The sequence below is a fragment of the Pyrus communis genome, chromosome 11 (assembly GCF_041283825.1).
Source record: "Pyrus communis isolate YQ-2024b chromosome 11, ASM4128382v1, whole genome shotgun sequence".
Taxonomy (NCBI): Eukaryota; Viridiplantae; Streptophyta; class Magnoliopsida; order Rosales; family Rosaceae; genus Pyrus; species Pyrus communis.
In genome coordinates, this window is record NC_142575.1 from 12,796,755 (window position 1) to 12,821,981 (window position 25,227).

General features: G+C 36.8%; 1 pseudogene; it reads left to right on the plus strand.

Moving 5' to 3' along the window:
* The first annotated feature begins 22,432 nt into the window (after positions 1 to 22,432).
* Positions 22,433 to 24,340, plus strand: LOC137743014 (uncharacterized; annotated as a pseudogene).
* The last annotated feature ends 887 nt before the right edge of the window (positions 24,341 to 25,227 follow it).

The following is a 25,227-nucleotide window of genomic DNA, read 5'->3' on the forward strand; positions in this document are numbered from 1 at the left end:
CGATAAGCATTGTTTGTGTTCTTTGTTTGATTCTTGGGTTAGCTATGCTTTATATGATCACTCTTTACACCCTTTTCACGTACATAGCCAATGTTAATGCAATTGTTCCTTGCTTAGAGAATTATATGCGGATTAAGTAATCATAAAGATCTCAACGAACACTAGAACTTGCTTCACTATCTCTCGAGGCGAAATCCTAAGTCATGCAATATTGGGAAGACAATTTTGGCCATTTTTGGACCGTTTGAGCCTTTCTATACCCAACCTTTTGTGTTATCCCTAGTTAGCCATTTGAAGCCAAATACATAGCTTTTTCCTTCATCACCACATTAAACCTTACCAATTTAACCTATATTAGCCATACCTTATAGCTTGAGATAAATACCAAGATGATAAAAGAGATCAAGCCCGAGTTCTACATTTAAGAAGTGGCGTGTACCGAGGTACCATGTGTCATATTACCACTCAACTTTCAAAAAAAAAAAAAAATGAAAAGTATGAAATTGTTCCATTCCAACAACATGAGTCCTAGATATCAAGACTCATATTTCAAAAGAGCCTCGACCAAATTACATATGAAGAAGTCTTGGTATATCTCAGGTTCTAATTTTTTTTCCTTATCCTTTTCTTTCATAGCCAATAACCTAGCCTAACGTTACAACCTTTGTAAAGTCCATTTGATCTTTGGTGTTACATTGATTTATATTAGTGGAGAGATGATATGAAGAGCAAGCATATGGGGTTCGATACATTCATTATGCAGAGATCACTCGTATCACACTTGTTTCCATATACCTATCCGAGTTGCAAGCGTTGTGCTAATTATTGGCTAGTCATATACGTACGGAAGAATGGTTGTGTAAGGTGTTGTTAACTTTTGAATGATGTGTAGAATCCTTGCATTGTTTCTTTATTCTTTGAGCTATATTTTCCAGAGGAATCTCTTTGGAAAGCTTATATATTTTGTGTTTGTAAAGAAAAAAAAAAATTTCGAGTCATATTGTGTTTGCTTGAGGACAAGCAAATTCTAAATTTGGGGTTATTTGATATTATCATAATTGCATACATTTTCATGCCCTTTAGTTCAAATTCTTCTTATGTTTTTGAGTGAATTTAGTTTGTTTCACTTAGTTTTATGTTTTTCTTAGATTTGAAGAGTGAAAATGAAGAAAGAAGAAAAAGGAGCACTTTTGCGATTGAAATGAGATTGGCATGCTGGAAGCAAAAGCTATTAATCAGCCAACTTTACGGATTAAATTGTACTTCCTCAGAATGAACCAGCAGTTGAGCCTAGTACCATTGGAAATATATGCAAGTTACCTTTCAAAGGAATTTTACGGTTCGTGATTCCAAATTTCCTAGAAGACGTTATACTGATTCTTGTACAGAACGTCTGCTAGCAATGCTTACGGAGGATTTGCAAAGAGATTTCAGAGTTACAAATTTTAATAAAAGGAAATGTGCCAAGCAAAAGGAGAGCTATTAGAAGAGCTTAAGACTATCTTAAAAGGTTCATAGTTAATATATTTACTAGTTTGGTGTGCCACATCATCAACATTCCAATCCAAGTAAGAAGATAATCAAAGAGTCCTATTTAAGTAAGGATTTCAGATTTTTGTATAAAAGGGAGACAGGGGGATATTTTGGACAAGGTTTGGGGAACGTGATTTTGGGAGTCCAAGGAGCAAAGGAGAGATCGCAACTGCCAACCATCTTTCATATTCATCTTCATCGTTCGGAAGTTTTTCATGTTTTTAAGATTTTTAATTATGTTTTCATATTCTATGAGTAACTAAACTCTTTTTCTAGGGTTAGGATGATGCCCTAGCATGGATGTTTATGGTTTTTAATGTTATTCATTGGATTTCTAATTTCTTTCAGATGAATGCTTAATCACTGTTTGAATTGTTACTTTTTGTTTGAGTTCTCTGATTGATCACCTTAGGACTTTGCATCTAGTAAGATTGGAAGATAAATTTGAGGCTGAGCTAGCAATATAATTCAATTAGCTTCTTGTGGTTAAGTGTGGTAAATTACAATATTGCTTGACAAAGACTAATGGTTTTCTTGGTTCCCTTGTTTTCTAGAGCGTAAAGAGGCCTACTTGTTAAATTTATGCCTTAATCAAAATAGACTGCATGTTAGGATATATGATCTCTGCATTAGGAGAGAATCATTCACTTAGGGAAAACTATGGTCTAATGTGCTTGACAAGGACTTAGATACAGGAATTATCATCTAAAGAATCGAACGATCCGTTGAATGCATTGAAACCTAAACTTGATTGCTTGTGGTTGATTCTGAATCCCTAGATTTTCACCACTGTTTGTCAAATCTCAATTTTCAACGTTATCATCTCATTGTACTTTTTCTTTACTTTTCTTTTTATACCCAATGGATCTTTATTCAACTATTAAAGAAAGGATTGGCGTATCAAGTATAAATGAGATATTGGCGGTGATAGTTTCTATCATTTTCGCCATTGCACATATCTGATACTCTACTTTGTTACATTCACACTGAAGTGCCGGTTAATTGGTGCCTTGCTCTTGGTACTGTCTTGGCAAACGAAGAAGTGATTAAGATGGTTTAAGTGACCGTGGGGATCATCCAGTTATATGAAAGTTACATATTGGTTTGGTGCATTTTCATTTTACAAACCATCTAAGATAAATAACAAAAAAAAACTTCTTGGCTTAATTCAAATTTTGGGATGGTTTTATATTTTTACAGTCCTTTTTTAGTGTCATTGTTTATTACCGAGCAGCCACTGCAGAGATTATCACTTTCCTCCCCAACTTTTTACTGATCTCTGTCCACTTCGTCTAATTATTTAAATGCCTTAATCTCAGGAATGCTTCTTCTTTTCTTTTTCATCCATTTTGCTTTTTAACACATTTTGTAATTGTGAAACTAGTATTGGATTGATTTTAGCAGTGGGATTTTTTGTTAACGTTGATCATATTCGGACCTTTGTGTCAATCGAAGTCATTGTTGCTAGGTTAGCTGACGTATGATTGCTAGCTTTCTCTCTTGGTTGAATTCAAAATGTTTTGAGTTGTTATATGAACTTAAGATTTAGCAAGTACTTGCCGAAAGTCATGGGATTTTGAAATATTGATGTTTTGCTTGCTTATTAACTTAGAAATTGCTTATAGCTTAAACATCTAAGAACCAAGGTAGTCCTTTCACTGCCTCACTGCATACAATGTGTTGATAATTTACACAACAGAGTCGTTCCCCACATGTGTGGGGATCTGTGCATGCAACCTCATTAGTTAGGCATGCTTTGGTGTTTGTTGTTTGGGGCAGTGTTTAATCGTTTTCCAGTGGTGCTCCACTTGCGATACTACGGAAGAGCAAGAAAGTAAATAGAAGAGTTTAATTGCATAATTACTCAGAAAAATAAGTTTATGTATTTTTAACTATTCTGAAGTGAAATCAGTGATCCTCTACTGGTCCGGTTCAATGTTGTCCCAAATTACATGGGACGATGCAACGCTTATATGATAGTTTTCTTATCGGCTGTATGTGAATCATCATTGTCTTATGGATAATACTCTTATGTATATGCATACATATGTTTGGATTCCTGTTAAACTTTGTATTATTTTCATGTTTGTCATTGGCAAGTAGCTTTGAAAATATTCATATTTATCCATAGGACCTTGAGCAAGGGTGGTCCTACTTAAAGAGAAGAACTAAATTTCTCTCAGAAAGGACAAATTCTGCTGCTTTCTAATTTCAAAGACGACTCTAGGCCCATTGGTGAATGAAAAAGGTTGTAGAAGAATTAAAACCTTCAACAACTCCTCATATCATATGTATTTAGAATAAAGTCCAACAAATTAGGTACAACACCATTTCTTACCTATTTATTTTTAATGGCATTCTCTATATCATTCTACAAATTAATTATCTCAAATTATAAAATTAAAAAAAAAGTTCTACAGATTATAAAATAAAAAATAAAAAACAATTTATGGGTGCAAGAAAAGTATTAATAGTGACCAAACAACTTTTCTACATACGGTAAGTCTTCTCTTATTTTCATACGAAAGTATACTATAAATTCAAATTGCATTCAATTTTCGAATAGAAATAAAATTGCATTTTTTGTGTTTTACAAGCATCACACCCGTTTCAAAGTACAAAGGTTGAAGTACAAGATTAAGGTAACATTTCATACTATTTAATTTTGTAAACCTGATTACAATTTGTTACCTCAAACTTGACAAATTACTTATCCTTCAATATTCTAAAAGTAACTGGAGTAAAATATTGCCATGAGAAAATTGTCAAAGTTAAAGGTATTTAGGTTAAATTGCTTACAACCTTTATATTTGGGATTCTGCATTATAGTTAGACTTCTTATTTTATCATCATTGCTTGCAGATTAACCATGAAAATCTAAAGCATCAAGTGCAAGTAAATGGGTGGCAAGCATGGCTTTGATTTCACACATAGACGCTATGTTTACATATGTGCATGATGTCCATATTTTGCTTTGCTTCATATATTAGGAGTTCATCCCTAGCTAGCCTATAACTTTGATTGAAAACTTATGAATCTGAAAATTTTGATTTAAGGACATTAAATGTTATCAACATGTATTTAGAAATGAAATTACATGTCATATTTCAAATTTATTAAATAGTTTATGTTTTCCCATTTTACCTTCATTGTTGTTTTAAAGGAAAAATAGTACAAATTGTATGCGAGATTTATACGCACACAAATTAAACCCTCTTTTCGTCAAATTGTAGTAAGTATATAAGTAGGGATCGTTCTGGACCGGGGATTAGGAGGGATTGTTAATCACTTGGATTTGACTCAAAAACGTAAAAACGTAATAATAAACACTAAACTAGACTCAAAGAATGTAAAACTAAACTTTAAAACACTAAGACAAACCAAAGACTCAAAATGCTTTTAAAAACACAAACTAAAATGATTTCTAACTAAATTGACATTAAAGTAGAGGGGGATTTAAGTTTATACGAAATTAAATTAAATGAACAAATTAAAACAGAATGTAAATATGAAATTGATGAAATAGAATGGATGAATGCTAGCTAAGGGGGTCATCTCCACATATGTTACACTTGCATAATAAAAAGATTTCCAATTACATTTCAATAAATTATGAAACTCATCACCCCGGGTTAATTAGGTCCGCTTAAATTAACCGTCAAGTTTTCCTTAAGTTAATGAATTGGATGGGTTAGCGCAACGCAATTCACTACATTCTCCAAAAGTCCTTTACGTGAACAGCACAATAAAGATACAATCAAAGATCATTAAGCATTATGAAAACTATAAGTGTTGACGAGGCATTCGTTACTATGATGAGCATGAAACTCGTGCCAAGAATTCATTTAACGCGATTGTTTATAAGCAACCTCCACTACTTGTGAATATAAGTTCATAACGATTAGGTGAAACTCACTTATATTCTAGCGTCATATTCATGCATGAAAATTAAGCGTGCACTCTCAATAAACATACATAAATAAGTTATCAATCAAACGGTTAAACAAATTGAATCCACAACTTATGAAACGCAATTAGAAGTAATCAAATCAAAATGCAAGCATAAACATTTATTTCGAATCACCCCCTAGCCAAGGGGGGTTTAGTTCCTCATGGTACAAAACAAAGAGAATCAAAGAAACACCTAAACATTCCAACAACTCAAACTTGAATTGTATGAACGTTTAGGCACTCTTCTCTTCCTCGTTGTTGTAGCACAAGGTCTAAGGATAGTTTGATGGTGTGAATGGTTTGGGGAGTGGTGTTTGGATTAATAGGGAAATGGAAAAATGGTGTTTGGATTACAAGGGAACTCACGGAAAAGAGAAGGAATGGAAGTGTTTGTGGTGTGTTGTGTATGAAATGAGATGTCCATGAATGAATGAATGCAAGGGTATTTATAGGAGTAGTGGAGGGAACATATGGCTATGTCATTTGTAGGTGAAGTAGGTGGATGTTGTAGGTGAAGTAGGTGGATGTTGTAGGTGAAGTAGGTGGATGATATGTTAAGTGATAAGTGATAAGTGATATGATATGTGGTTATGATATGATAAGTGGTTAAGTGGTGATGATAAGTGATAAGTGATTAAGTGATATGATATGTGGTGATGATAAGTGATAAGTGCATGTGGGTTAACTAATGAAGGAAATGCATGTGCAATGACAATGTGTTAGAATGGATGTGTGTTATGCATGGCATGATTGGGATTAGGAAAGGTTTAAATGTCCTAAAACTAAAGAGAACAAGGTTCCAACACTTTGGCTCCAATTAGGTCTTCAATTTCGTCCAACACTTTGGCTTCAAGCATAAGCTATCCGTCCTTAGCCCAAAAGTGCTCCAAAAGTCTCCAAAATGCATCTTTTTGCTCCTTTAGCCCTTTGGACCTACAAACACACGAAAATAGCTTAAAGTACTAAAATAACTAAAGAAACATAACGTAAATGTACGAGAACAAGCCATTTAAGTCGCATAAATATGCTCCTATCAAATACCCCCACACTTAGCTTTTGCTAGTCCTCGAGCAAAACAGAAAAACAAAACAAAAAGAACAAAACACAACCTACACCTTCCAACAATCGTATCAGGGACTTCCAATGCACATGACAAGTTAAAAATCATTATTCTCACAGATTTGAGCCATCTTTACACTTAAGTACATTCTTAATCATAGTCACCACATACTAGTTCACAATTAAGCAATTAAAACACATTTCAAATGTAGTAACATGCCTTTAGAGAATTCCCTCAATTTCTTACTAGATGTACTCTCGTTTTTCACACAGATTTTCTGACTACACACCCTACACTAGGTATATGTGAGAAGATTGATGTAAACATGTAGACGAACACTCACATATGTTATAATAAGGAAAGCATTTTCTGGAGTTAATAAGCATGTTTAGATATGATCTCATGAATGGAATGCTACTACTTAGACGCGAGAACCAGTGACACCATAAGCTCATACCAAGTTCAAACTCCACAATTGAAATACATAACACTCAATATAGAAGTCAAAGGGTAGTAACGGGGCTAGGGTATTGGCTAACAATGAAAGGTGAAGGATAAACAAACATTCTTAAAGCAATAGTGAGCAAAGTATTGAATTAGGCACTTAGAATTCCCTTAAGAACGCAGAAGTCAACTTTGAACACCCAAGGGAAAATCACACAAAACTTAGGGCCATATTCAACTTTTTGGACCCTTTCTTCAACCATCAACGCTCGTGAGTTCATTCTTACTTATTTTCACTCCTTTTTTTTTTTTTTTTTTTTTTTTTTCTTCTTTTTCTTTTGAATCTCAAAACATACATATAAACGTAAGAACAAACTTTTACTCCCCCACACTCATTTTCTTGCATAATGTAACTCAAAAGAAATTCATTTAAGTCATGCTCACTAAACTTTAAGAACAAGGGTATAGGAAAGTCCTACTCTAAGCTAGGTAAGGGGTGATGTGGGTAAACAAGGAATAAAGGCAAAACGAGGCTCAACGGGGTTAAAACTTACAACATATACGAAGTATGGGAAGTAAGGCTATTTGGCTATGGTGGTGGTCACTACACAACTTCTTCTTGAATATGTGTTATGCAAATCAATAACATGCTTTGAATGAAATGGGCATGAGTTCTAGCATTTGGAACTATATGATGAAACGCCTTCAAAGTAGTAACCAAGCAAAGAATAATGAGATCATGCAACGACTTTAGAAAACAAGAAATCACAGATTATACTCTCCAAAGAACGTTATAGGCTCAAGTCTCTCAGGGTTGTAGCGTTTGTTTGAGTTCCTTCCTTCAAGCATGTTACAAAAACGAATTTTTTTCTTTTATGATTGCATGTGAAGTCATACATTATAACCATAACCAAGCATATACCAAGAGTAAATCAAACTTTTCTCTATGTTTATAACTCTTTCTAACCGTCATGCAATTATAAACCAAATCCTTATCATTGTGTTGGAAGGTACCCTAAGACACAAACACACAAAAACGACTCTTAAAACAACTCTTTTTGGGTTTTTCAAAACAATTTTTCAAATTTTTATGGGATTTTCGAATTATAAAACAAAACACACTAAAACAACTTAAAAACACCTTAAAACAGCAAGGAACAACATTTGAAGTTATGGGTGATAAAATCCCACGAATTTAAATTAACAACATTAGTTACCCCCCCCACACTTAAATCAAACATTGTCCTCAATGTTTTAAGCATAGATTCACACAAAACATAAGTAAACACACAAAAAGCAATTTAAACATACTAAACATGGCAGAATGTAATTAACAAAGAGAAGAGTTTAGGGACGCAAATCTGGTTATGGAGTGTAAATTCCCTCTTCTCCTTGGTGATTGCATTGAGGCTTTGATCTTTGTGATTCCACAGGCTTACTCTTGAACTGGTTTCTGCCCATCGTTGATTTTCCTTTGTGCTACTTCTTGAACTGGGCAGCAGGATGGTTCTTTTGGTTTCCCCCGAAGGTCTGAGCTTCCTCCTGTTATCTGTTTCTTTGTTCAATCTTTGCAGGAGTGGTCCCTTCTCTGGAAGTGTAACAACCGTTGAAGATGACTACTCGAGAGCAACGCTAGGTAAGCAATCAGGAATAGATTCCAGGCAGTTGGCTCCAGATCGGAAGACTGACTCCAAGTGCCGGCTGATTGCTTCTTTTACTTTGCCATGCAAGTAAGAACAAGGACAAAGAAAAAGACAGGGAAAGAGCATGATATGAGATACTTTTGCTTTTGACCTTGATGATATGAGATACCTTTGCTTTGAAGAAGCGGTGAATGAATCAGCACATGCTTCAATCCGCCGTTTCCTCCTGGGTCATATGTACTCCAGGCATCTGGTATCATCTTTGGGGAAGAAGAAAGAATTGAGTATTTCGAAAGGCTTTGCTGGGAGTGCGCCCTCAGAGGTGAGAGAGAGTTGGGCATTTTCTTCAGGTTTGCCCTGCCATAAAAGACGAAGGTCGACATATATAGAGATAATATCAAGTGGTGGTACCTTTTACCCTTGTCGACAAACGTTTTGATCCCACAAATCCGGCTTTTTGAAATAGTGGCGCCTCTTCGATCTTTGAATACGCCTCTTCGATTTCTGAGCAGGCGCCCCTTCGATTTCTGAACGACGCCCCTTCGCTTTCTGAACGACACGTGGTAGTGCAGATGCGGCTCCTTTTGACAAAGCTGCACACGTCTTCTGAAAAGCAGAGAAAGCGTCGCCGAACTTTGCGCTTTGTCGGCTAAAGATGTGTAGTTGCGATGATGGCCTCCACGTGTTTTCAGCTTTGTCAGAAATCTTTTGACAAAGTTGAACGCGTCTTCTGAAAAGCAGAGAACGCGTCGCCTAAATTACGCCGGAAATTCCGGCTTTTCGAATTGGTGGACGCGTCGCCTTGGCTTCTTATAGAGCTATCGATCACCCCAACACACACACTCTGAAGATTTCCCATTCCTGAAACTCGACTCCGGCCCTTTGTGAAATTTTAACTCCATCCACCCCTTCTCTTTGAACACTTTTGAAAAAAATGGCAAACTCATCGAACCTTAGCTTAGATTTGAGTCTCAGCAGCGATCCGGTTGCGCCCCGTCAAGGTAATGTATGGCGCCCTTCTTTTTTATCTTCTAACGGTCCTCTTTCAGGTGAAGACTCTGTGATGCAGGACGCCACAACAGCTACAATAGTAGCTAAAAACCTCCTCACTCCAAAAGATAGTAGGCTGCTGTCAGGACGGTCCGATGAGTTGGCCGTTCAAGAGTCCCTCGCACTTAGTGTTTAGTGTGCGAGTTCTGTGTCCAACATGGGCCAACGCCTGCTTGCTCGGTCCCGCCAAGTGGAATCGTTGATGGCAGAGGTGGAAAGACTTAAGCAAGAGATCCAGCAGCTTAAGTACGAGAATAGAAGTTTGCATGTGCTTGCAAATAACTATTCGTCGGGGATGAAGAGGAAGCTTGATGAGCTGCAAGAATCTGAGGGTCGAATTCACAGTGACCGTCAAAGGCTTGCGTCTTATCTCCAGAGGCACCTTTTTCCTGGGTCATCCAGCGCTTGGCCAAGTATTGAGGCCTGGAATGCTCTAGCTCCGATGCCTCCCGCTCCGATGGCTTCCGCTCCAATGCCTCTCGCTTCTATGCCTCCCGCTTCTATGCCTTCCGCTTCTGCGCCTCGTAGTGGGGCTTCACGCAAACAACCTTTGTGAAGCTCCACCTTTCTCCATGTTTAGTATCTTTCTTTCTCTTTTTTTTTTTTTATTTTTTATTTTTTTTTATTTTTTTTTTTAATCAACATAAATAAAATCAAACGGCATGGAATTGGTCCTTGAATGGAAGGTGATACTTGAAGTGAACCGGCAATGGTTTGAATGCTAGTGTAGGTGCCTGATTCATAAAAAACAGCAAGTTAGTATAAAATGCAAAGGAATTTGAAAAAAACTTACTTGTTTTGTCCGACAAGAACTCAATGACAAACACCACTCCTTTGAAAGTTTCAGGGATATTGGACTTGGCCAGATTGCAAGTGATGGTTATGACTTGTCCAATGTCATCAAATTTAACTTCTTTGGATTTCGTGGTTTCAAGAACGTCCTCTTTGATGAATTCATGACATTCCCTACTTGTCACCTTTGAAAGGGCTTCCAAGATGTCTTTTTCACCTTCTTCTTCCTTGGAAGTCATGAATCTGCAAGGAATAGGGATACTTGTTGGAATGGGGTTAAAAATAATGAAATTTGGAACAACCATACCTGTATTAGATGGCATAGGAGCAATAGGTGCCTCCGGTAAAGGTGTTTCCACCCTTTCCGTGGGTTGGGTGTATTCCTCTTCCTTGTGATTTGATTTTGATGGTTGAGGGTCCGTTCCAACCTCCTTGTCACTTCTCAACATGATATCATTGGTGTTTTCAAATTCTCCCTTCTGATTTGCAATGGTTGAACTAGGGAGTTCGCCTTGGTCTCGAAACTGTCCTACGAACTCCGCGATCTGCCCAATTTGCTTATCCAAGTGGTCCAACCTTTGTGGTGGCTGCATAGGCGTTGAATATAACTCCTCATATGGCTGCCAATATCCTTCTTGTTGAGCCTCATTGTCTTGATTTTGTGAGCCCTGCACCAAACAAATTAATTCATTAAGCTTTTGATTATAATCTATTGACGAACTTGAGTTTGGTTGGGCATATTGAATATGAGGTTGTGGTGGCTGCCAATATCCTCCTTGTTGAGCATTTTGAGGTTCCCACCACATAGAGTTTGAATGATCACTCCAATCCGAATTGTAAGTATTGGAAAACACGTTATTCCTTGATTGAAGATTAGATATATCAACTCTTTGCATTTGGGACCTTTCCATGAGCTGTGACAAAAGAGAAGCGTTATCAAGTGCCATGTTGTTCTTAACAAACAAAACACAAATAAAAACTAAATCTAAAAGACAATACAGAAACAAACAATCCAAGGGATTAGCAAATTTTCTAATCCCCGGCAACGGCGCCAAAATTTGATGCGAGATTTATACGCACACAAATTAAACCCTCTTTTCGTCAATTTGTAGTATAAGTGTAAGTAGGGATCGTTCTAGACCGGGGATTAGGAGGGATTGTTAATCACTTGGATTTGACTCAAAAACGTAAAATAACAATATGAAACACTATACTAGACTCAAAGAATGCAAAACTAAACTTTAAAACATCTCATTTCATACACAACACACCACAAACACATCCCTTTCTCTCTTAGCCGTGAGTCTCCCTTAGAATCCAAAAACCATCTTTCCATTTCCATCACTCCTCACTCCATTCCACACTTCCATTCCCCCAAACCAACTATCCTTAGACCTTATGCTACAATAAAGAGGAAGAGAAGAGGGCCTAAACGTTCATACAATTCAAGTTTGAGTTGTTGGAATGTTTAGGTGTTTCTTTGATTTCAATGTTTAATTTTAATTCTCTTTGTTTTGTATGAGGAACTAAACCCCCCCTTAGCTAGGGGGTGATTCGAAATATATGTTTATGCTTGCATTTTGATTTGATTAATTCTAATTGCGTTTCATAAGTTGTGGTTCAATTTGTTTAACCGTTTGATTGATAACTTATTTATGAATGTTTATTAAGAATGCGCGCTTAATTTTCATGCATCAATATGACGCTAGAATATAAGTGAGTTTCACCTAATAGTTACGAACTTATATTCACAAGTAGTGGAGGTTGCTTATAAACAATCGCGTTAAATGAATTCTTGGCACGAGTTTCATGCTCAACATAGTAACGAATGCCTCGTCAACACTTATAGTTTTCATAATGCTTAATGATCTTTGATTGTATCTTTATTGTGCTGTTCACGTAAAGGACTTTTGGAGAATGTTGTGAATTGCGTTGCGCTAACCCATCCAATTCATTAACTTAAGGAAAACTTGACGGTTAATTTAAGCGGACCTAATTAACCCGGGGTGATGAGTTTCATAATTTATTGAAATGCAATTGGAAATCTTTTTATTATGCAAGTGTAACATATGTGGAGATGACCCCCTTAGCTATTCTATCATCCATTCATTCCATTTCATCAATTTCATATTTACATTCTGTTTTAATTTGTTCATTTAATTTAATTTCGTATAAACTTAAATCCCCCTTTACTTTAATGTCAATTTAGTTAGAAATCATTTTAGTTTGTGTTTTTTAAAAGCATTTTGAGTTTTTGGTTTGTTTTAGAGTTTTAAAGTTTAGTTTTACATTCTTTGAGTCTAATTTAGTGTTTTATATTGCGTTTTTACGTTTTTGAGTCAAATCCAAGTGATTAACAATCCCTCCTAATCCCCGGCAACGACGCCAAAATTTGATGCGAGATTTATACGCACACAAATTAAACCCTCTTTTCGTCAAATTGTAGTAAGTATATAAGTAGGGATCGTTCTGGACCGGGGATTAGGAGGGATTGTTAATCACTTGGATTTGACTCAAAAACGTAAAAACGTAATAATAAACACTAAACTAGACTCAAAGAATGTAAAACTAAACTTTAAAACACTAAGACAAACCAAAGACTCAAAATGCTTTTAAAAACACAAACTAAAATGATTTCTAACTAAATTGACATTAAAGTAGAGGGGGATTTAAGTTTATACGAAATTAAATTAAATGAACAAATTAAAACAGAATGTAAATATGAAATTGATGAAATAGAATGGATGAATGCTAGCTAAGGGGGTCATCTCCACATATGTTACACTTGCATAATAAAAAGATTTCCAATTACATTTCAATAAATTATGAAACTCATCACCCCGGGTTAATTAGGTCCGCTTAAATTAACCGTCAAGTTTTCCTTAAGTTAATGAATTGGATGGGTTAGCGCAACGCAATTCACTACATTCTCCAAAAGTCCTTTACGTGAACAGCACAATAAAGATACAATCAAAGATCATTAAGCATTATGAAAACTATAAGTGTTGACGAGGCATTCGTTACTATGATGAGCATGAAACTCGTGCCAAGAATTCATTTAACGCGATTGTTTATAAGCAACCTCCACTACTTGTGAATATAAGTTCATAACGATTAGGTGAAACTCACTTATATTCTAGCGTCATATTCATGCATGAAAATTAAGCGTGCACTCTCAATAAACATACATAAATAAGTTATCAATCAAACGGTTAAACAAATTGAATCCACAACTTATGAAACGCAATTAGAAGTAATCAAATCAAAATGCAAGCATAAACATTTATTTCGAATCACCCCCTAGCCAAGGGGGGTTTAGTTCCTCATGGTAAAAAACAAAGAGAATCAAAGAAACACCTAAACATTCCAACAACTCAAACTTGAATTGTATGAACGTTTAGGCACTCTTCTCTTCCTCGTTGTTGTAGCACAAGGTCTAAGGATAGTTTGATGGTGTGAATGGTTTGGGGAGTGGTGTTTGGATTAATAGGGAAATGGAAAAATGGTGTTTGGATTACAAGGGAACTCACGGAAAAGAGAAGGAATGGAAGTGTTTGTGGTGTGTTGTGTATGAAATGAGATGTCCATGAATGAATGAATGCAAGGGTATTTATAGGAGTAGTGGAGGGAACATATGGCTATGTCATTTGTAGGTGAAGTAGGTGGATGTTGTAGGTTGTAGGTGAAGTAGGTGGATGTTGTAGGTGAAGTGGATGTTGTAGGTGAAGTAGGTGGATGTTGTAGGTGAAGTAGGTGGATGATATGTTAAGTGATAAGTGATAAGTGATATGATATGTGGTTATGATATGATAAGTGGTTAAGTGGTGATGATAAGTGATAAGTGATTAAGTGATATGATATGTGGTGATGATAAGTGATAAGTGCATGTGGGTTAACTAATGAAGGAAATGCATGTGCAATGACAATGTGTTAGAATGGATGTGTGTTATGCATGGCATGATTGGGATTAGGAAAGGTTTAAATGTCCTAAAACTAAAGAGAACAAGGTTCCAACACTTTGGCTCCAATTAGGTCTTCAATTTAGTCCAACACTTTGGCTTCAAGCATAAGCTATCCGTCCTTAGCCCAAAAGTGCTCCAAAAGTCTCCAAAATGCATCTTTTTGCTCCTTTAGCCCTTTGGACCTACAAACACACGAAAATAGCTTAAAGTACTAAAATAACTAAAGAAACATAACGTAAATGTACGAGAACAAGCCATTTAAGTCGCATAAATATGCTCCTATCAAGATTCCTCACATATGTGCAAATTGGATGGAATATATGTTGCTAAATTCTTCAACGAACGTGGCAATATGACAATATGGCATGCATAACGATAACACCATTATCATAGTAAACGAAAATGAAATCCACCATTTTTAATCCCTTATTGACTAAGGAATCCAACTGTTGATTTTAAGGAACCTAACTCTTGATTTTCTTCCTGTACAATATATAGGGGTAAAACGATATTGATGGATATAAGAGAATTCTAATTAATCAGTAATTACCAAAGTGATAATAATGACCAAGCATAGCTCAATTCGTGAAACCAAATTCTATCAACCAAACAAAAAAAAAATGACACCATAATAATCAGCAAGCAAAAAAAAAAAAAAGTGGAATGGTTAGTGTGCAATTCAAAATTTTCTTTTTTTCAATACAATGGGTGGGTGCAAAAAGACTAAGTTAGATGATTGAAAATAATAAGAAATTGTTGTGATGGACACACACCCACAATTTATAAAATAATCACTTAAGAAATATAAAAATATCTAAAACAATACATCTTTGGGGCGCGTAGCGCCCGTGATGCAAAGATGCCTCTCGCATGCACGTTAGTGTGCGCGGAGAGGCTAGTATATGTATAAATAAAGCTAGAGCCCAAAATGGTGAAACATTCGAAAACCCCTAATATACCCTCACTTCATATACAAAAGGAATGAATAACTGTCTAAGAAAACAGGGTTAAAAACGTAATAATGTGCATCACAAGAACTCCATCTATCGCAGTAGTTGCAGCGATTTACAGAACGGAGATGAACCAGCCCTTTATCCCACGTTCTCGATCCCGACGGAGCATACAAAAGAGAAAATTGGTGAGGATTTCCCCACTTTTCATCTGAAACCGACAATCCAAAAAATAAATGTTAGGATTTCCCACTCTTTATTCAATTTCCGTTTGTTTTTAGATCTAAAAACCCGCAAAACCCCAAAAATCCCTAAGCATCAAGGACGGTCTGGTAAGCATTTTCTCTGATACTCTCTCTCAGATTTTATGTGTTTTCCTTGGTTTTGTGGGGCTTAATGGGTTTTTGGTGCCATTTTTTATGAAGGTAATTTTTGGTGGGTTTCTGTTTATTTTAGTCGATTTTGGGTTTCGTAGAATGAGATAGAAAGACAGAAACTCGAAGACAAATAAGTAGAGGAGGAGGCCAATGAAGAAAAGGGAAGCAAAAAAAAAAACATGAGTTATTTTTTATTATTCTCTTTTTTTAAAAGCAATTTTGGGGTTTTCTTTAATTTTTGGTGGGTTTCTGTTTATTGTAGTCGATTTTGGGTTTTGTAGAATGAGATAGAAAGACGGAAACTCGAAGACAAAGAAGCAAGGAGGAAGTCAGTGAAGAAAAGGGAAGCAAAAAAAAAAAACGTTAGTAATTTTTTATTATTCTCTTTTTTTAAAAGCAATTTTGGGGTTTTCTTTAATTATTAGTGTTTGGTTGCTGGGAAAACTGGGTTATTGACAGCACTCCCTCTTTTTGTCTCACTTTCCGCCCTTCACGGTTTGCCCGTACCAGGACTCCCTAGACCGGCTTAGGCTGCTCAATCCCAAAACTAACCGACTCTTCCTCCTCAGGTAATCTAAATTTGCATTTGTACATGGTTACAATGATTATATGAAGCTCAATTTGTTTATGTTTTGGTAATTTTGTAATAGAAATGTAGGAAATCGATACTGTACCGTTTCTAGGAATTAGTTTCGATAGTTTGAATGTGTAAGTCGATTACGTTTTGGTGCTAAGAAAAGTGGAGGTTGTTTAATGCTCTAATTGTGTGCTACATGTTGGAAATGTGCCCTAAAACCAATCATATGATGATACTTTATGGACATTTCACATGTTAAACTAATCTAGTTTAATATTAAGGGCAAACATTATTGTTTGAGCCGTCTCATATAAATGTTATATGCTTAAACGATAAGTCCAAGGAATATGTGATTGGGAGAATGCGATCTAAAGAAGTTAGATTCATGAGACCATTCTTTCGTAGACACATCCTAAACGTTCCTGATCATAGGATTGTCAATTGGGCATTGATAGTCCGTTAAGATCAGTACGTGCTGTGTCTTCTCTCAGGGAGAGTGACTAGTCTCGAGTCATTGGTGTGAGTGACACCAAGATAAGCACGTAGGTGCTCAATAGAGAATGAGTTCACTGAACACGATCAACGAAGAGTTCTCATATTCATGTCACATGAGAACTCATGGTTGGGATAATGCAAATTAGTCTTTTGACCTGAGGCATCACAGTTGTCTTGTGGTTAGGTCCTTAATCTTTGATTATGTCAAAGTCACTCCATCAGGAGGGTGTCCACGGCATCGTTGGGGTTAAGCCACGTAGCCATGGAGGCAAGTGAATGCGCAACAAGGGATCTCTAACCTTCAAACTGTTTGAGGGAGAATACTCTATGATATGATTAAGAATCTTTGGCCAAAGTATGAATGAGATTTAGGAATGTGTTCCAAATCACATTCAAGGTAATCATATAAGCACAAGACTCACATTGGATAGTAGACATGAATAAACTATCAAACCAAACAATGTGGTCAAGAGTATTGTATTAGAGAAAGACCGTATTGCATTTGTAATCCTAAAACTGAATAGGTTCTCCACCTCTTCTGATTAGCTTGGGTAACCATGACATGCTGCTAGGCGTCAACCATGGTTTGTGGAAGCCCTAAAAGTGTATTATCACTAACCGGAGAATTGAAAGTAAGTTTCAATTCACAATCGATTTGAAAGAGTTTGAATCGCCCACTGCCTCGCTAAAAGGAACCTAATGGATCGTACACCGTGTAAGGTAGAGATTGAAGATTCAACGGAGATGAGTAAGAATAATTAAATGGTTTAATTATTTATGGCAAGGATTAATTAATATGATTATTAATCAAACGAATAAGTTCGTTAAAAGACCTCGGGATAGTTTTGGACCTTAAGGCCCAATGGGCTTCGAACGTCAAGTCCATTGACTTAAGTTGTGTGACAACTTAATGAATAATGATTCACAAAGGCCCAAATAGCCCAATGAATACCCTAAGGCCGGCCATTTAGAGAAAGAGTGGGTTTTGGACTTATTTACAAGTTTGCCACTCAAATGAATTAAGGTATAAGTGTGACTTAATAGCCAAAATTCATTAAGGGTTTTTTTTGGGGAAATTGGAGAAACACAAACTCTCCTTTCTCTCTAGAAATGGCCGGCCACCCTTGAGGAAAACATCTAGCAATCTTACTTCCTCAAGGTCACTCATTTCTTCTCCAATCTTACCTTGGTGTGGAGACTTAGAGGTTCTCAATTTTGGGAACTTGGAGAAACCTTTTCATCCATCCAAATCCATGGATCTAAGATGCAAGGAATGAAGGCCCTCTCTTTGGGTGATTAGCCTTTGCTTATGCAAAGAGGAATCTACAAAGGTATTGATTTCTCAACTCACTTTGTTTTGAGTTGAGTCTTGGTTCACCTATCTACTAGGCTTTGAAGTTCATGGGTTAAGTTTTGTTTTTGAGTGCATATAAACATGATTCCGCCTTTTAATTGTTAATTGCATGTTGTTGATGTTGCTCAAATGAACTTGTTTTTCACAAATCTTCCTTCACTACATGCTTGGAATTTAGGAGCAAACTAAAACATAGTGGTAATTCGTTTAGAAAATAAATTATTGTTAAGGATATCATTTCTCCCCTTCTTAATCTGACTATATTTGTACACAGCAAAGTTTTGGTGGATTTTGGTTTGTCTGATGTATTAAAGTGTATGGCAGTTTTATGTGGTTTATTTGTTTAATCAATAATCCAGTGAATTAGGGTTGCTGTAATCTATGAAAAGAATCAGATGGTCGTTGAATTTTGAATTTCAGTGATTGGGTGATGGTGTAATTGGTTGTTTAGAGATGCAAATTGTATGATGAACTAGGCATCCGAGAAATCTCAAGAGTTTAGAGCCCCCTCATCTAGGGAAACAACACATAGAACCCATGAATAATCATAAAGGCCCTAGGCTAATTGGGTTTAATAGTTTCATTAATGTTACAAAACAGAAACAATGACATGCCAATTTAGCTACAATAGAAGCTGTTGGAAACTTGGAACAATTCGAGAGAACTATTTGGGCAAAGATTTCTTTGGAGAAGGTTCCTCGGACCTCAACACAGCTCCCCAAGGGATTGGCACTTTGGATATGTAGTCGGGCTCTTGCTTGTTGATGTGCTACAAGAAGAGAACAAAATTAGTTTTGAAATGTGCCTTTGTGGGGCCTTAGGTGTGAGCCTTGAGGTTCGTAATCAAAACTAACTAAGTGCTAGGCATGCCACTACTATCTCATTATAGCAGATGTAGAACAAGTGTGTTTTAAGTCGATTACTTGCGCCCCAAGTTACTTCAAACTTCTTGTTTATCAAAAAATTGTCGTGGATAGGTTAAGTCCACATTAAGTTCTTTTTCTTACCTTATAAACAAGGACTTTTTAGTTCATGGTCTTGTATGTTCGAATGAAGGGAGTCCATATCCCCTGAAGTCATTTATTTGGTCCTAGATTGCTCTTAATGAAAACATATCCATTAAACTAACCAGATCCATATGTAAATGGGACCCTTAAAATAGGAAAACAGATGGAAATAACTTGAATACATGTTGGAGAATGTATTAAGCTATAGATCTACTAATTTAGAAAAACAAACAAAGAGCTTCGGGCAAGATTGCACCTTATCTGGCAAGATTGAACTTCTTGCAGTCACTTTTCTTTGTATTTACAGGGTTTATATGCTAAAAAGGGATGTATGGTAAACAAGTTTACACAAGGGAATCAATACGGTAAACAAGTTTACACAAGGGAATCAATACTACATCATTGAAGGAAATATCAAAGCTTTTATACTAGACAAGAGATAGCTTGTTACTAAAAAGGACTGAATCTGGGTTGATTTCAACTTTTGGATGCAAATCTGGCTTGAGAGCAGAGTTTGTATGTTTGTTTGATTGGTTGAGTGTCCTTGTCTCTGGGGCCTCTTCTTCCTTTTATAGGCAAATTAGCCCAACTGTTATAACTTTGTTCTTGCTCGAAATCACTTTGAGGGTAGTGAGTCATGAGCTTTTTACTTGAAATGCCACTAGAAAGTGCTTTTTGGCTGGTAGTAGGTTAGTCTCCATCACTTGTCACTTCAATGGTAAGCACATGGCTTGTATTTGGCTGAGAAGGCTTCAATTTGCCCCTGGGCACAATGCTGGGCCTCGGGCAAGTCCTCCTTTAATTGGCATCCTTGGGTCATCCTTCATTTAAGCCCAATGTTCAAATATAATCCAAACAAGAACACCCACTGATTACCTAAAGAGGCAAAAGATGAACTCCTTTATCTACGAAAGGAAGTAGAAAATCTCCAATTTAAGCCCTTAATCTATCCTACCAAATTGACAAACAACGTATATTTCAGAGTGAAGCAAAAGAATAATAAGAAATATGAATGACCCGCATTGAGATTTTGAGATATGAAGCAACTCTAATTCGTAGTTTGAAATGGGAATAGAAGTGTTTTGTAACTGCCATCCCGTTCGTCTCTCTCTCTCGCATCCCTTTCTCTTTCTAACTCAGTCATTGTCTCCATTTCTGCAACTAATTACTTATTTGTTCAATTATGTTTTTTGGATTTGCAGAAATGGGAAGTTGAACAAAAGAGGGATGAGGAAGAGAGGGCTAGAAATGTGTTGTTCTGGAGATCTTTATTTGTTTATGGGTTTTGTTATGTTAGATTTCAAGGTTTCAATCTTAGAGTTTTGCGTTTTAATTTTGTCAAGGGTATTGAAGATTTATGGAGTTGTGTTGGTAGATTTGGCTTTGTGGGGTTGTTACAAAATGCTCAATATTTGTTAATTTTGTTATGAACTTGCAAATTTTTGTGAATTCAATTTGGAATCGGTGTTTGTTTGAAAATGTTTGTGAATTACAAGTCTTAGTTCAATATGAAAGAAATTGTACACGATATGTAGATGACATGCACATGATATGCACATAATATGCACATGACATGCACATTTGTCATCTCCATACGATTTGCCCTGTGCTTGTATATTGTTATCAGAATATACAAGGTGTTGGATTTTGGGTTTCAAAAGGTCCTTCAAAGTTCAAACGTTGAGTTGAGGCCATACCAATGGGTTTAGAAAGAAACAAAAAGAAAAAGATGTAAAGACCTCCAAGTTTCGAACCCATGTGTTGTTGAACAAAATAGTTAGATATGCGTGGACCAACCTATGCACATCATGATGTAGGGGGTATGAGATTTGATAACACACTAACCTTTATGTTGGAAATGAAGTAACAACATTTGGAAGCATCTTCCAAGTGGGAGGACAAAAAAGTACTAGTGGGGATTCTTACAACTTTTGAAGGTCACATGCATCATATCCTCACCACTTAAACACCTCCAACACATTCCCTCTTTTACCCAACTGATTTTATCCTCATCATGGTAGACTTGTATATAAATATGCCTTTCACACATAGTTGCAATAGCCATTAACCCTCCTAAAAAATTAGACTTCTCAACTAGCCAAAACAATTGAGAACACAAACATGTCCAAATTCCCACATGAAACTAAGGGCTTTAATGCGGAGTTCCATGGGTGGTACACACATGGAACCTCCTCCACTTTCAGGGTCGCCAACGCCAAATCCTACATCATCGTTTAGCTCTGTGGACTCGAAGGCGCTGCTGAAAAGTATAGATCAGGTCCGCGTGAGACTCGACTATGAGACGGGCGTCGTCAAGTATAGGAACTACGAGCTAATGAAGGCATAAAAAGAGCTTATGGACCTCAACGGTGAAGCCAACGAAGCGATCTATTGTGCAAGCAAGCAAAAAACAACTGCTGACACATTTGGAGAAGGGATCACATTCCTAAATTTTGAATTGTTCTAGAAGCGTCGAGGCTATATTAAGTCGTACGAGCATTCTTAGGCCGAAAAGGCCGAAATAGAGGAGGAACACAACAAGGACTTTAAGGATTCTCGTCGACTAGTGAAGGAAAGGAACCGCGTCAACCATAATGGGATTATATGGCATTTTATTGTTGTGCAATGTATTAGCTAAGTATTTTATGATTATAAACATGCGTACTATGTATCCTTGTTATAAGCACATACCATGCACACAAAATACACATTAAATGTACATAATATGCATATCACCTTATAATATCGTATAATATGCCATGCGCAAGACATGCAAACCTTATTTACGCAACTTGCACAGCATATGTATGTCGTGTGCACACTTTGGGAAAATTTTATGAAATTTCTACAATTGAATTGAAACAAAAATTGGAACATACCCAGTATTGTACCACGTCAAAATCAAATTTTTTCCACACATTGCTGTAAACCCAGTCGGCATTAGCATGTTGGCCTTGAGATTCTCTTCAAGACTAGACGCCAAAAGGGATGAGACTTACCCCATTATTTTAGGGTTTCATATCTTCGAAAATGCACCATCATTGTATTAGTGAAATCCCAAACAATAAAAGTGCAAATTGGATAGCAAATTTTGCCTTCCATGCTTTGTTTCTAAATGGATTGGTTGGCAAACTAGTTAGCAAATGGACAAGACAAGGTATATGCGGTGTAGATGAGGTGTAGATGTGGAGTAAAATAATTGACAAGACAAGCTAATTTATTGACCAAAAAGATTATATGCAGTCGCCGAAAGGAGACAAGCTATTTGCAGAAGTTCGTTTTGATGTTTGTGGGTGGGACTGTGGGAGGTTACCTCTTCATCTGTGAGAAGATTTCCGCGGCACTGCCCTTCTTAGGTACATTACTATCCTTTTTATTGACATATCTGAACAGAGGTTTTAAACTAGTTATCGCATATTTGCATTCTAACTGGAAGCTTTATTGTTTCGATTTTGGTGTCTTTTGTTGAGGACTTGCTGCCACTAGGTTTTCATTAAAACTGTTTGTTTATAAAAACATCATGTCCAGTAATATTTTGCATGGTTAGTTGTCATATCGAAAGCTGCAGGGGTTGGTAATTCGATCAACAGCTCCCCAGTTGCCATATGAGGAGATTTAGTGCTAATGAGTTAACGCAAATTAGTTGAAACTTAAAAGAAGAAATGGTAATTTTACAACCTGGTTGACATGTTCACATGGTCATATATATGTACACGTTCAAAATTCTGCCAACTGTTATAAATAACTAGAGTAGTGCCTTGTGGCCAGATTCATATTCTATTATTGTTAAGGTATCTATCCCCACTGTGGAGAGCAAATTGGCCAGTTTCATACGTAAAAAGTCTATGTTCTCTGTCATAGTTCCCAGCACTGTCTTAAAGACTGAAAACTAACTCTGTGTTTGACAGTACAGATCTCCAGACTGACCCCAGGACTGTTGTAGGATTGCATTTGGACTCGGAAGCGTTAAATTGGTGCATGGAGAATAACATAAATAAAGCTGCGTTCGATGGACATTGCAGAATGTCCCTCTTTCATGGAAATGTCTTGCAATCTATTGAGGCCAAACTAATTAAGTTTGAGCCGAGAAGCAGTGGAGAAACATTTCACTCACTGAGAACGGAGATGGTTTGGAGAGTGGTGGATTGAAATCTACTCTTCAAGAGGACTCTTCTTCATCACATCATGAGAAATCCTTGAGAAACCATCTGTTGCCTGCTAGAGGATTGTGTGTGCTTTTAACTACAGCTGTTGTTGTCTCCATCAACGTGCTGAACTGGTTCTGTATACCAAGCATGCTCTTGATGCCTTTTCAAAGAAAGGTGGGATATTTGTAATGGATTTGTATGGTGGTACATCCTCGGAATGCAAGACAAGGCTTCAAGGGACATTTGCCAATTTTACAGTACAAAACTTCAATTCAAATACTCCTTACTTATTGTCGCATCATTTGCACTCCTTCAGAATCCCAGTGGTGGTGTATAAAAAACAGAATATAGTTTTGGTTTCTGAAGAATATCTAGGGATCTGAGTTTATGTGGTCTCACCTCTGTGCTGCAGAGATCATCTTGTAAGTTTGTAACTATTGTTTACTATCAAAGATGTCTTTCATAATTGTTTAAATTTCTATTGGCTTTTCTAGTACGTTTGGGAACACGCTGAATTTGATATCATCAAATGCAAGACAAGGATTAACCTCCATTTCCATCTCCAAAAGCAGTCGAGGAAAACTCGACATGCATTTTCATACAGCTGGAGGCTGTAAGTCATATATTTGCAGTTTTAATGTATTCTATATCATGAAAAAAATATTGAGTGTAGGCTTCGTTATGAAGTATTGATAAGTATAACCTGTTCCTGGTAACTTCTGAATCATTTGGAGACAATTGGGGAAATCCGAAGAACAGATGGTCACTGCCCGAGATCAAAGACTACTTAGAAGAGGCAGGCTTTAAGTCTGTCCATTTTTGGCTGCGAAAGATGGAAGACAGCAGAGAAATCCGAAGAAAAGATGGTCTTGGTGTCGGGCGAGACATAAAATATGAAGAGGCGAAACATTTTCAGCAACATGGTTCTTGGAATGTAGACATCGTAGGTTTTGATAGCTCCACGCACCAGGTAAGCTTTGCGTCGAGGTTGGATTGAACATGTGCATTTGGTTACTTGTTACTGTTTAACTGTGAAGTTGTGTAATTTATTGTTGCGCACACCTTGTACTTGCATCAAAGTATTCAATTATTAAAACCTGATTCATGTACTTTTCCATGATTCCTCGTCAATGTCGAAAAAAAATGAGAACGACGTTGTGGTGTATGGTGGCTGAAAATCTGGACGAAAATGGTTTCAATGGTGGTTGCGATGAAAGTGGAGACGATGGAGATCGAAGAAGGTGGAAACTGTTGGTGTCAAAAATTAAAATGAGTCTAACTGAGGTCAGCACGTGATTTGCTCCGAGTTTTCTTTCAATTTTAGTGCCAAGAGGAGGCTTGAGAGAAAGGTTGAATACAGGGGTGTCAAGTTGAAGGCTGTCAACAGATAATGCGTGTATAGATTTGTGCGATTGCGCTGGATTTGACTTCTGAACCAAACAATTGAGCATTAAATAGGACGCTGGTTCAGTTAGTGTCTTGCGGAAGAAAGATTTTTCAGTGTGATCAGAATATGGTATAGTTTATCACGGATCACTACAATTTTTCAGGTTATGTACATCACTTATATAAAAACACGAGATGTACCACCATGTCATTTGTCTCTATAGTAACTGCGTTTTGTGAGAAGTACCTTGCCTTTACGCTTTATGGCGCTCATATACGATCATGTGGTCCATTTCCTTGCTGATGGCGTGGTCCTTGAATTTAAGAAGACACGGAGGAGTCTGGTCACCTACGTGGAGAGGTCCGAAGCTTGAAGACGGAGTCTGGGGCTTAATCCTACTGCTAGCGGGCCTTGTTTGTGGACCTCTGTGAAAATAACAATTGGGTGGCCCCGAGGAGACCTTAAATGCCTTTGCATACTGGGTTATCCTTAGTCAT